This window comes from Moschus berezovskii, chromosome 8, assembly GCF_049115385.1.
Source record: "Moschus berezovskii isolate FMDL1 chromosome 8, NW_MosBer_1.0, whole genome shotgun sequence".
In the NCBI taxonomy this organism is placed as follows: domain Eukaryota; kingdom Metazoa; phylum Chordata; class Mammalia; order Artiodactyla; family Moschidae; genus Moschus; species Moschus berezovskii.
In genome coordinates, this window is record NC_142467.1 from 9,580,744 (window position 1) to 9,594,136 (window position 13,393).

The window sequence follows — 13,393 nt, forward strand, 5'->3', positions numbered from 1 at the left end:
AGGAGACCCCAGTTTGATTCCTGGGTTAGGAAGATCAGCTGGAGAAGGAATAGGCTACCCATTCCAGTATTCTTGGGCTTCCCTGGTGGCTCAGCTGGTAAAGAAGTGGGAGGGGGGTTCAAGATGGGGAACACATGTATACCTGGGGCAGATTCATGTCAATGTATGGCAAAACCAATACAATAATTTAAAGTATAAAACAAAAAAAAACTGTACATTCCTGGGCCTGAAAATTAAAGTTTTAAGTTATATATTAAAAAAAAAAAAGAATCCCCCTGCAATGTGAGAGACCTAAGTTTGATCCCTGGGTTGGGAAGATCGCCTGGAGAAGGGAATGTCTACCCACTCCAGTATTCTGACCTGGAGAATTCCAAGGACTGTATAGTCCATGGGGTTGCAGAGAGTCAGACCCGACTGAGTGACTTTGACTTTGTAGGACTTTGTTGTTTATCCATTTTATGTAAAAAAAAAAACCTACATCTGCTAACCCCACCTCTATGTCCACCCTTCTCCAATTCTCACCCCTCTTTTCTGTTTGTGATTCTGTTTCTGTTTCATGGATAGGTTCCTTTCTGTCATATTTTAGATTTCACATTTAAGTGATAAGTGATGTATATGTCTTTGCTTGACTTCATTTGGTATGGTAATCTGTAGTTGCATTCATGTTGTTGGAAATAGCATTATTTACCTTTTTTTTTTTTTTAAATAGCTGAGTAGCACTCCACTGTATATATGAACCACATTTTCTTTATCCAGTCATCTGTTGATGGATGTTTAGGTTGTTTCCATGTCTTGGCTATTGTGAATAGTGTTGCTATGGATAAAGGGTACATGTATCTTTTTGAGTTCCAGGTTTCTCTGGATATGTGCCTAGGAGTGGGATTGCTGTATCATAACGTAATTCTATTTTTATTTTTCTGAGGAACCTCCATACGGTTTTTCACCATGGATGCATCAACTTACATTCCTACCAAGAGTAGGAATTCTCTTCTCCACACTCTCTCCAGCATTTGTTATTTGTAGATATTTTAATGATGGCCATTTGACAGGCGTGAGGTGGTACCTCATAGTAGTTTTGATTTGCATATCTTTAAAAATTAGTGATGCTGAACATCTTTTCACATGCCTCTTGGCCATCTCTGTGTCTTCTTTAAAGAAATGTCTACTTAAGTCTCTGCCCATTTTTTGATTGGGTTGTTTGTTTTTCTGATATTGAGCTGCACGAGCTGCTTGTATATTTTGGAGATTAATCTTTTGTCAGTTGCTTCATTTGCAACTATTTTCTCCCATTCTCAGGGTTGTCTTTTCATCTTGTTTATGCTTTCCTTTGCTGTTCAAAAGCTTTTAAGTTTGATTAGGGCCCATTTGTTTTTTGTTTTTATTTCTATTGCCTCGGGAGACTGATTTAAGAAAACATTGGTATGATGTATGTCAGAGAATGTTTTGCCTATGATCTGTTCTGAAAGTTTTGTGGTGTCCTGTCTTATGTTCAAGTCTATGCCATGTTGTTTATTTTTGTGTATGATGAAAGGATGTGTTCTCAATTCATTGATATACAGGTAGCTGCCCAATTTTCCCAATACCACTTGCTGAAGAGGCTTTTTCCCTTTGTATGTACTTGCCTCGTTTGTTGAAAATTACCTGACTGTAGCTGAGTGGGCTTATTTCTGAGCTCTCTATTTTGTTCCATTGATCCATATTTCCTTTTCGTGCCAGTGCCACGCTGCTCTTTAAGAACATTTATTTATTATCTCCGACTGCGTCAGGCCCTAGTTGTGGCGGTCGTAGCCTCTGCTGCGGCACATGGGCTTCCCTAGTTGTGGCGTGCAGGCTCTAGAGTGTGCAGCCTCAGCAGCTGTAGTGCTCGGCTCAGCTGCCCCAGGTCACGTGGGATCTTAGTTCCCCTGCCAGGGACTGAACCTGTTTCCTGCACTGGAAGGCAGATTCTTAATTACTGGGCCACCAGGGAAGTCCCGCCGTGCTCTTTTGATTACTGTTGCTTTGCAGTATTGTCTGCAGTCTAGGAGGGTTATACCTCCTGCTTTGTTCTTTTTCTTCAGGAATGCTTTGGCAATTCTGGGTCTCTAACGGTTCCATATGAATTTTAAGCTTTTTTATTCTAGTTCTGTGAAAAATGTCAAAGATATTTTGGTACAGCTCTCATTAAATCTGTAGGCTTGCTTTGGATAGTATGGCCATTTAAACAATATTAATTCCTCCAATGCAAGAGCATGGGATATTTTTCCATTTCTTTGAATCATCTTCAGTTTCCTTGATTAGTATCTTATAGTTCTCAGTATATAAGTTTTTCACCTCCTTGGTCAAGTTCATTCTTAAGTATTTTATTTTGGGGGGTATATCACTAAAAGTTTAAACATCTATCATCTCATGGAGATAAAAGTCACAACTAGAACTTTATTACCTGGGAGAATATAAACCAAATTCAGCATGTAATACATACTTATCATCATTTGACACAATATTTTTAGGTGTTGAAATCACCAAAAATCATTATATCTTAATTTTACAAAATTTTAATTTATAATGTATGTATTATTTTAATAGCACTCTTTATTTATTTTTTTAAATTTTATTTATTTATTTATTTTTATTGGAGATATTATATTGGTTGGTTTTGCCATACATTGGCATGAATCTGCCCCGGGTGTACATGAGTTCCCCCTCCTGAACACCCCTCCCACCTCCCTCCTCTCCTTCTCCTCCCTCTGGATCACTGCACACCAGCACCGAGCATCCTGTATCATTAATAGCACTCTTTAATATTGCTGCATACCATCTACATCTGTTAACTTGAATAATTAAAACTTAAAGACAGTATTAAAAGCCCACATTTAGATGCTGTGGGAACACTTTTGAATACTTGTACCAGGAATGGTGATCTCAGGAGCTTCGTGGCCTCATTAGAGATGGATAATTAATTTTTAAAAGGTCATGGGTTAATGTTGATGTCTATTATTTCAATCTAAATTAAGACAACCCATTATATCCTGTTACAAACTTTCTTCAATCCATTTACCCTTTCTTAAGGTACCTGGTCTCTCCTCTATTTTTGTAATTTTGCTTTAAAAATTATAATATATCATGCTATTTTTTATCAGACTGTATTTTTCAGTATTTGTTTTCCTGTGTTTATTCATCAAGACATAGACAAACACAGTGACATAAAACAGTACAAATTATTGAATTTCTGATGGGTCTTTTGAAGTACAGAAAATAAACTTACTAATCACCTAACTCTAGTTTGAATGTAAGCCTTTGATTTACTGTTTAGACTTAAGTCTGCTATAAGCACCAACCTGAAGGGTGGTGCTGTGACCTTGGCTGGCTGACCTTGCTAAGAGAGAAGGCCAGGGATAGAGTTGGACAGTCCTGCCCTGTGAATGCATAGGTGAGTGGCAGCTACCAGAAGTGGGTAGTAAAGAAGTTCTACATCGAGGCATAGTGAAGAGTCCATGCTTTTGCCTTATCACAAATGAAAAATTTTAAAAAAGTAAAATAAACAAAAGGACATTGCAGTAGTATAGGGAAATTTGAAACAAATGGTGTACAGTTGGATTCAAAGCAGTTGACAAATTTGGGGGCAGAGAGCAAGTGGCATAAGCACTCAGGAGGACTTGAAAGTGTAATAACAGATTAGATTAAAAAGAACCAGAGAATATGAAACACACGAAATGATTAGTAAGCTCCTCTCTCAACACTGATTCAACGAAGAAAGAAAGAAATAATGAATAAATGATTCAGTTCAGTTCAGTCGCTCAGTGGGGTCTGACTCTTTGCAACACCATGGACTGCAGCATGCCTCCCTGTCCATCACCTACTCCGAGTTTACTCAAACTCATGTCCATTGAGTTGGTGATGCCATCCAACCATCTCATCCTCTGTTGTCTCCTTCTCCTCCCACCTTCAACTTTCCCACCATCAGGGTCTTTCCCAATGAGTCAGCTCATTGCATCAGGTGGCCAAAGTACTGCAGTTTCAGCTTCAGCATCAGTCTTTCCAATGAACGTTCAGGACTGATCTCCTTTAGGATGGACTGGTTGGAACTCCTTGCAGTCCAAGGGACTCTAAAGAGTCTTCTCCAACCCACAGTTCAAAAGCATCAGTTCCTCAGTGCTCAGCTTTCTTTATAGTCCAGCTCTCAGATCCATACATGACTACTGGAAAAACCATAGCTTTGACTAGATGCACCCTTGTTGGCAAAGTAATGTCTCTGCTTTTTATACGCTGTCTAGGTTGGTCACAACTTTTCTTCCAAGGAGCAAGCATCTTTTAATTTCATGGCTGTAGTCATTAACTGCAGTGATTTTGGAGACCACAAAATAAAATCTGTCACTGTTTCCATTGCAACCCCAACTATTTGCCATGATGTGACCAGATGCCATGATCTTAGTTTTCTGAATATTGAGCTTTAAGCCAACTTTTTCACTCTCCTATTTCACTTTCATTGAGAGGCTCTTTAGTTCTTCTTCACTTTCTGCCATAAGGGTGGTGTCATCTGCATATTTGAAGTTACTGATATTTCTCCTGGCAATCTTGATTCCAGCTTGTGCTTCTTTCAGCCCAGCGTTTCTCATGATGTAGTCTGCATATATGTTAAATAAGCAGGGTGACAATACAGCCTTGTTGTACTACTTTCCCGATTTGGAACCAGTTTGTTCCATGTCTGTTTCTAACTGTTGTTTCCTGAACTACATATAGGTTTCTTAGGAGGCAGGTCAGGTGGTCTGGTATCCCTATCTCTTTCAGAATTTGCCACAGTTGGTTTTGATTCACACAGTCAAAGTCTTCGGCATAATCAATAAAGCAGAAGTAGATGTTTCTCTGGTGGAACTCTCTTGCTTTTCAATGATCCAAAGGATGTTGGCAATTTGATCTCTGATTCCTCTGCCTTTTTTAAATCCATCTTGAACATCTGGAAGTTCACGGTTCATGTACTTTTTAAGCCTGGCTTGGAGAATTTTGGGCGTTACTTTACTAACATGTGAGATGAGTGCAATTGTGTGGTAGTTTGAGGATTCTTTGGCATTGCCTTTCTTTGGAATTACAATGAAAACTGACCTTCTATAGTCACGTGGCCACTGTTGAGTTTTCCAAATTTGCTGGCATATTGAGTGCAGCACTTTCACAGCATCATCTTTTAGAATTTGAAATAGCTCAACTGAAATTCCATCACCTCCACTAGCTTTGTTCATAGTGATACTTCCTAAGGCCTACTTGACTTCCCATTCCAGGATGTCTGGCTCTAGGTGAGTGATCACACCATCGTGATTATCTGGGTCATGAAGATCTTTTTCGTACAGTGATTCTTCTGTGTATTCTTGCCACAGCTTCTTAATATCTTCAGCTTCTGTTAGATCCATACCATCTCTGTCCTTTACTGAGCCCATCTTTGCATGAAATGTTCCCTTGGTATCTCTTAATTTTCTTGAAGAGATCTCTAGTCTTTTCCATTCTATTGTTTTCCTCTATTTATTTGCACTGATCACTGAGGAAGGCTTTCTTATCTCTCCTTGCTATTCTTTGGGACTCTGTATTCAAATGGGTATATCTTTCCTTTTCTCTTTTGCCTTTTGCTTCCCTTCTTTTCTCAGCTATTTGTAAGCCCTCCTCAGACACCCATTTTGCCTTTCTGTATTTTTTTTTTTCCTTGGGGATGGTCTTGATCCCTTCCTCCTGGACAGTTACATGAACCTCTGTCCATAGTTCTTCAGGCACTCTTGTCTATCAGATCTAATCCCTTGAATCTGTTTGTCACTTCCACTGTATAATCATAAGGGATTTGACTTAGGTCATACCTGAACAATCTAGTGTTTTTCCCTACTTTCTTCAATTTAAGTCTGAATTTGGCAATAAGGATTTCATGATCTGAGCCACAGTCAGCTTGAAGTCTTGTTTTTGCTGACTGTATGGAACTTCTCCATCTTTGGTTGCAAAAAATATTACCAATCTGATTTTGGTATTGACCGTTTTGTGAAGACCATGTGTAGAGTCTTCTCTTGTGAATGATTAAATAAATAAGTAATTTATGGAGTCACTAAAATTGCCTTAACTGACTTGGATGCAATCCAGAATTTGAAATAGTAGAGACTATACCTCATAAGTCATGGGAGATTCACTTATGGTTACGATAGACCTTATTATAGTTAGGTTCACATTATTATTATTTTTTTTAATTTCAGGCTCTATCCTTTTGTGGCCAGTAACAGGAAGATTGCGAGGAGAGACATTGAAATTGAAATATCATGACTTTTTAATATCACTTATGGATATTTAAAGGCAGAACTGTATCTGACCTAAGTAATCTAAGGGATTAAACCTATTAGCTAATGCACTGAAGTGATTTTTGCATGATACACATTTTTCACAAAAGGTTGGTATATTGAATACAAAAAGGTGTCAGAACACTGTAATAGGTGGTAGAAAATAGGGGTGAACACAGTAGACATAATTTTTACCATTTTAAAATTTATATTCTAACGAGGATTATGGTCAGTACATATGCTAACATGTAAGGAAATGAAATACTTTGTAATAACATAAGGAACATAGGTGCCACATTAGAAAATAATGTGTGGTATATGTGTGCGTGATCACTTAGTCAAAGAGATCTATACCTAACTAAATTTGACAGAAATCTTTTGGTATAACATAGAAATCTAATCTGTATCTAAAGATATCTGATCAAAATGAACCCATGATAAATATCCCAGAATAAAGTTACTGAGGAGAATATGGTATTTCCAGTTCAATAATAAAGATTATAACATATTTTGATATTTTTCATATTGTTGTGTCCAGATCAAGTAGTGGTAACTTATGGAAAACACAAGTAAGAATTATAATATTAAATTATTATATATTGAATCTATATAACAGTTTGAAAATTCATAAATCTCTAGAAGAAAATCATCAGGGCTTTTAGTGCATGATTAGAATATGAAGCAAAATCTTTCATTTCCTGCATGAACACAAATCTTTGCTTTCAGATGACCTGAGCAACTTTTCTTTTCAAATTGCTTTTAATATTGACTACTTAGTTTTAAAATGGCAGTATGTAATTTTCTTAGTTGGATTTAGACCTTTCCTCCGGAAATGGTTTGAAATATTTCCATCAATTTTAAGCTTTGCATTTACTTCATCAGTTTTCAATTCCATGTCAGCAATAACCTTGTCTGTGTGCTGTATGAGAGAAGGAAAGAGCTATTAACGACCTTGCTTATATCCCAGAATCACTGCAAAAAGATGGAAACATCTTTTGCTGATTTATAGCAGGTTTCATATCAGTGTGAGAAGCTATCATTTGTAGGCTTAATATCGTTACTGGTAACAACATGTATTTTGAGTTAAAGAAAACATCAGAAGTGATTCTGGATACCTATGAAAATGTAGTTTTGTAGCAAAGAAGAATGTGATCTTTGAAAACAATCTGCAAAAAAATGAAATAAACATGTTACTACAAAGTAGAAAAGGTTGGCAAAAAGCATATGCTAAAAATACTATTTATCTTTAAATAAATGTTTAAACCTCAGGATGTGCCAACCTCAGGCTGAAATAAAATCACTTCTAAAGGAAACATAAAAAGCACCCTTCTTTAAGTTCTGTTGTTAAAGTTATTGCTTTTAGGAAAATAATCTTCATATGTATTTTAGGTATTAGTACAATGGTATTTATTTATGGTTGTGGAAACTGTCCACTGGTAGCACTTAAGAAAAATAAAAACTATGGAAATGAAATGTCATAGTAGGTATTTACTGGAACAAACCTATATCTTGTCAAGTATATAAAATTCACCACTTGGCAATTGTTAGTATAATAATTAATTCAAGCAAGACTCACTTTGATACTGTAACTAATGGGTGAATATTTAATGACGAATAAGATTTTTGCAGAATCATAGAGTATCTTCTGCCAATTATATGTTAATTATAAAGAGAAATGTCGTAAGATGGGGGAACCACCAATTTTGGGACAAACCTACACGTCTATTGATAAAATGTACTGGTATAGTTGCAGCATCACTTCTGTATGTTCCTGCCAAAATATATAACCTAAATCTAAACAAGAGGAAATATCACTTAAGCCCCAACTGAAGGACATTCAATAAAATTATTTGTACTTTTTAAAAATATTAAGGTCATTGATTACAACAAAAGGGTAAAACTACTCCAGATAAAGTAGACTAAAGAAACATGATGATGGCAACTTAACATATACTCCTGGGTGGGATTTTAGACGGGAAAATACAAGAGAAACTTTTGTGACAGTATGTGAAATTTATATATGGACTATGGGTTTGATAATGACAGTGTATCCACTGATTTTGATAGCTATTCCTTGATTATTGAAGAGAATGCTGTCGTCCTTCAACACACCAATATCTGAGTAAAATGCCTAGAAGTTGCCCTTCTTTAGTTCTTTCTATTTACTTATATTGAGCTGCATTTGCAACACAACGCTTCATTGCTCTGTAAATGCATAATATGGGCTTTTGGCTTGCTCCATTTTGTTTGCTTTTTAACTTGCATTATAAATGTAGTGAACACTAAGTTTTCTGTGGTTTTGTTGAATTGGGAATATAATAGCAAGATTTGTGTTCTAGCATATAGTATACAGAAAATAAAAGCAGAAGAAACATGAAATAGATATTCTAGCTACTGCACAGATCTACCTGGAGAAGTTTGTCGTGCCTTATGGATGTTTTGTATCAGTCAGCTTGTGTGTCAGTCCTGTTGAGTTAGAGTGTTTTCTCCTTTGTAATATCATTGATGACAGGCTACTCTTTAGAAGAGAAAATAATTGAATTCTATACTGCTCTACAGGTTTTCTTTTCTTCCCATGGGCATTTGTAGGTGTGTTATTTATAGTGTAATGTCCCCTATTAGTTATTTATGTGACTCTTCAAGTTTCCATCAGACATAGGCAATATCATGGAAGTATATAGATTACATCATGATACATACCCTTTGTTACATTACAGTGTTCAAGCCTTACTTTTTTTGACAAGGCACAGATATTTTATCCTGAATTTCTTACAATAGTGAGGAGACTTATAACATGACTCCAATGAAATTTGAAGCTAATGTGTCTTTTGACACATCTAATAAAATAATAAAATTGCCACTATTTCCCAAAGGCAGTATAGCATATCATTCTTACTAAAATGAGAGATTTTTGAGCATTTTTACAACTAATAAGTTGATTGCTGATTTTGGGAGAGTAGTTTTTAGGTCATGGAAAAATTTAGACATGTTGTAGTATGTTTCATCATGTTAAGTTTTGCCTCACTGATTTATTTCAGTGTGTGTAATTTAATTTGAATTAATAGGTACATAAGTCCAGTTCAGAGAATACAAACAAATGTTCAACTTAGTGAAAAACAAAATTTAAAACATGACATCATTTTATCATAGCTTTTTGTCACAAGTATATCTGGAGAAAGAGAAAAGTTATTGGATGTGCTTTTAGGAATATTTGGTTAAAGAAAGAGGAGCCATTGAATGTCAAAAGAAACAGAAACATAGTAACTATAAATTAATGTTAGGCTAAGTGAGAGAAAACACAGGTGGTTTTCTGTCTATACGATAGGCAATAAATGAAAAATAACTTTGGGTCTGATTCTTCGCTACTAGGACACTGGATGTTAAAAAGGCAGAGGGACAGTTAAGAAGGCTGAGATGGAGAACAAAGGTTAACAAAGGTTGTAAATTCAATGTTAAGGGAAGAAATAGAGGAGAGCCTAAAATGGAAACATCTGGAAAAGAAAGTTCTCTAATGATTTCTGAAAATGTATGCTTCATAATCCCATAGGGATTAAAGTAATTAAGGGCTTGAATAAAGAAAGAATAAAATAGAATATATACAAAAATAGGTCAAATATAAATTTGGATCAGTGACATAAATTAAAGAAAGCATTAAAGTCAACTTTGAATTATTTGATTTTGCTTTGTCTTCATTCTTAAGATATATATGTATTATATGATAATTATATATCAAATACAATATATATAAGGTAGCTATAAGATATATGATATCATGATACATATGATATGCATGATCTACATATAAATATAAAATGACGAATATTATACTCTTGAACAGGAAGCTATTACTAAAAGAGTGGTAGAATCAAGGAGAATATGAATGTGGTTGTTCCATTTTGGGGAGCAAAAAATCTATGGGAGTTGAAGCCCAGGTGCTAAAATTTATTTGAAGAAATGAAAGGACTCTTTTTTTCCTCCTGAATGAAAGGAAGATAAGGATGGAGACAGAATGTTTGTCTTCATCAAGTAGGAGGAAAGCACATATCATGAGAATGAAGTATTTTTTTAATAAAAAAATATAAAGAGAATGAAGTATTTTTGGTTTCCGATCAGATGTTTGAGAATTATATAATATTATGAATTGATCAAATAAAATGAAAGTGGTTTTAAATGAGGACAGTAAAATCTGATGTTTAGATAGGATGGAAATACTATAGGCTCTAGCTAAGGATTAAAAGTAGTAAGCTGGAAGTTAACAAATAAATGGAGACTCTTTCTTGGGAAAAGAAGAATGATTTCTTCTTGATTTCGATGTGTACTTCTAGCTAAGACAGAAACTTATTTTACCAAAGTAAATGATAATCATCACTCTAGAGAAAGGATACCTGCCTACCTCTTTCCACCAATTTATGTAATGTAAGCTATTTCATAAATAAATCTGGAAGGACTATTATCCAGCAGGTGAACTTTAAACATTTACCTGAATTGAAAAAAAAAAAAAAAAAAAGGAAATACAAGGTCTGAACACTTATCCTTTTATATTATTACTGTTTTTACTGGATACATGAACTTTTCAATGATCACAAGAAATTATGAGAAAAATTATGATGACCTCTTTTAACTTCTCTTCATTTGAAGAATAATAACATTTAAGCTAGAGTATGAATATAGCTACATTTGATGCCAATATTTCTATATAGAGAGACTATATAGACAAAGATATTTTTAAAACAAAGCTTTATATAATCTGTATTTCACTTCCAGTACTACTGTATTTTTAAAATCACAATGTGGCATGCGGGGATGACCCAGAGGGAGGATAAAGGGAGGAGAGAGGTGGGAATGGGGTTCAGGAGGGGGAACTTATGTAAACCCGGGGTGAATTCATGTCAATGTATGGCAAAACCAACCAATATAATATTGTAAAATAATTTGCCTCCAATAAAAAATAAATTAATTACAAAAAAATAAAAAAATAACAATCACAATGTGGGAAATATTCAGTATATAATTTTGGTTTATATATTTTAAAGTTTTTACTTGGTAATTTACATGTAGTTAATCATAAGGATCTTTGAGCACCAACTTTTAAGCTGACAGATACATAACCTTACAATTGCTAGTTTTGCTAAAGGAGATTTTAAATGTCTTTCTATTGAAAGTGTATAAGAAGGTGATTAAGCTATGATTTTAATTATAAAATCCATCTATCAAATCTAATGGAGTGAAGTGATAAAGGAATTTGGTTTCCATTATCACTACGTATTTCTTATTATCTAATGCTTCAAGATTTTTCTATGTTGGGAATATAAAGCTTTAACTAGGTTTATATAATATTCTACAAATAGGAAGTGTAGAAACATCAGATAGGCTCTAAAAGCTCTGAAGAGATAACCAGTTAAATTAGAAAGGTCATAAAACCCTGTGTCCTAGCAGGTAAGAATATAATGAGTAACAGTTTAACACATTTCTAAAGATACTGTGTCAATAATGTGGCATTAATTTAGTGAAATTTTCATCAGTATATGTATCTTCAAATTTGTAAGCAAATATTACTTTAGTTTTATCACAAAAGGTTTCTTACTGTACCCTTTCCCTGATTTTATTATACCTTTACTGAATTAAAATTAATGCAGAAAAATATATACATATATATTTACGGCTACAAAAAATGTATGTTACTTTTAGAAAAAAATAATTGTTTTTTTTCTTTAACCTGTAAGAAAATTCACAAAGTTAATTTCAAATTAAATTAAGTAATAAATCTTCTTTATATGCAGTCTAGAAACAGACAGGATTCAATATTCTTATGGAACAGAATTTTTTTTTCCCATTCTTAAAAGTCAACATTCCTATACTTTATTGCTGAATGAGTTCAACAAGGTAAGATCTTAGATAACTTTCCTTAGAAAGGGTTTAAAATATAGTTCACAAGGTATTAATAATGAATGTCCTCTAAACACAAATCTATATTGTATGCTAAATAAGATCCTGCTTCGGAGAAACAAAACTATTTAACAAAATGACCAGCTTACTGACCAAAGCCACAGTCAGTAAGATCCTGGTCCAAATGGGGTTTTGGGTCCTGAGATGCAAGCATAAATGCTGTCATATCGGATGGGTTTTTCAGATTCTTGTGCCCTTGACCACTAAGGACAAAACACCAGTTTATCAGAAGGCATACTAGATTTCTAGCCACTACTTTGCTCTTTTTCAGAAAACTTCATGTTAGTTTCCCTGAATCAATCTCCTAGGGACTATAATTTACAACATTAAAAACAAAGCTCTATTAAAGATTGGAGCATAGCAACATTTAAAAGATAAGAAAAAAAAGTCTGTTGATAAGAAATCATCAAAACTAGACACTTTTTTTTCATGACCTGGGAACAATGCAATTACAAAAATTTATTAATGCATCACAATAAAGGTTGTGCCCGTGCCTACCATTTGATGTATTTTATTTTTGGAAAACGTTATTTATTTATTTTTGGCTGTGCTGGGTCTTTGCTGTTGTGCTGGCTTTTCTCCAGTTGCAGCGAGTGATCAAGGGTTACTCTCTGGTTGCACTGCACAGCTTCTTGTGTGGTGGCTTCTCTTGTTGCTGAACACATGCTCTAGGCAAGGGGCTCAGTAGTTGCGATGCCTGGGCTTAGTTGCTGCGCAGCATGTGGGATCTTCCCAGCTCAGGGATTGGAACCACATCTCCTGCGCTGGGATGAGGTTTCTTCACCACTGAGCCATTAGGGAAGTCCTTGAAATGTTTTAGAACCTGGAAACCCAGAGTGTGGTTTCCAGCAACATCAGTGACACCTTGAATTCTTATTAAATACAAACAACCTCGGGCCCAACTCAAGACATTCCAGGGTGACCTATATGCATGTTAATGTTTGAGAAGTCCTGAAATAGAAGTTATTCTTTCCTCCACCAACTCTAGCACCTTCCTGAGTACTACATGTATGCCAGACCCTATGTTAGACACTGTGAACATTAACACAAATTGTTTCATTACCAAAGAGTTTCACAGTCTAGTAGGAAAGAATGGCAGGCACATATGGGGATAGCTGTTTGAACAGAGTACTAAGGGAACAAGAAGAGGAAATAAGTCAGCTCCC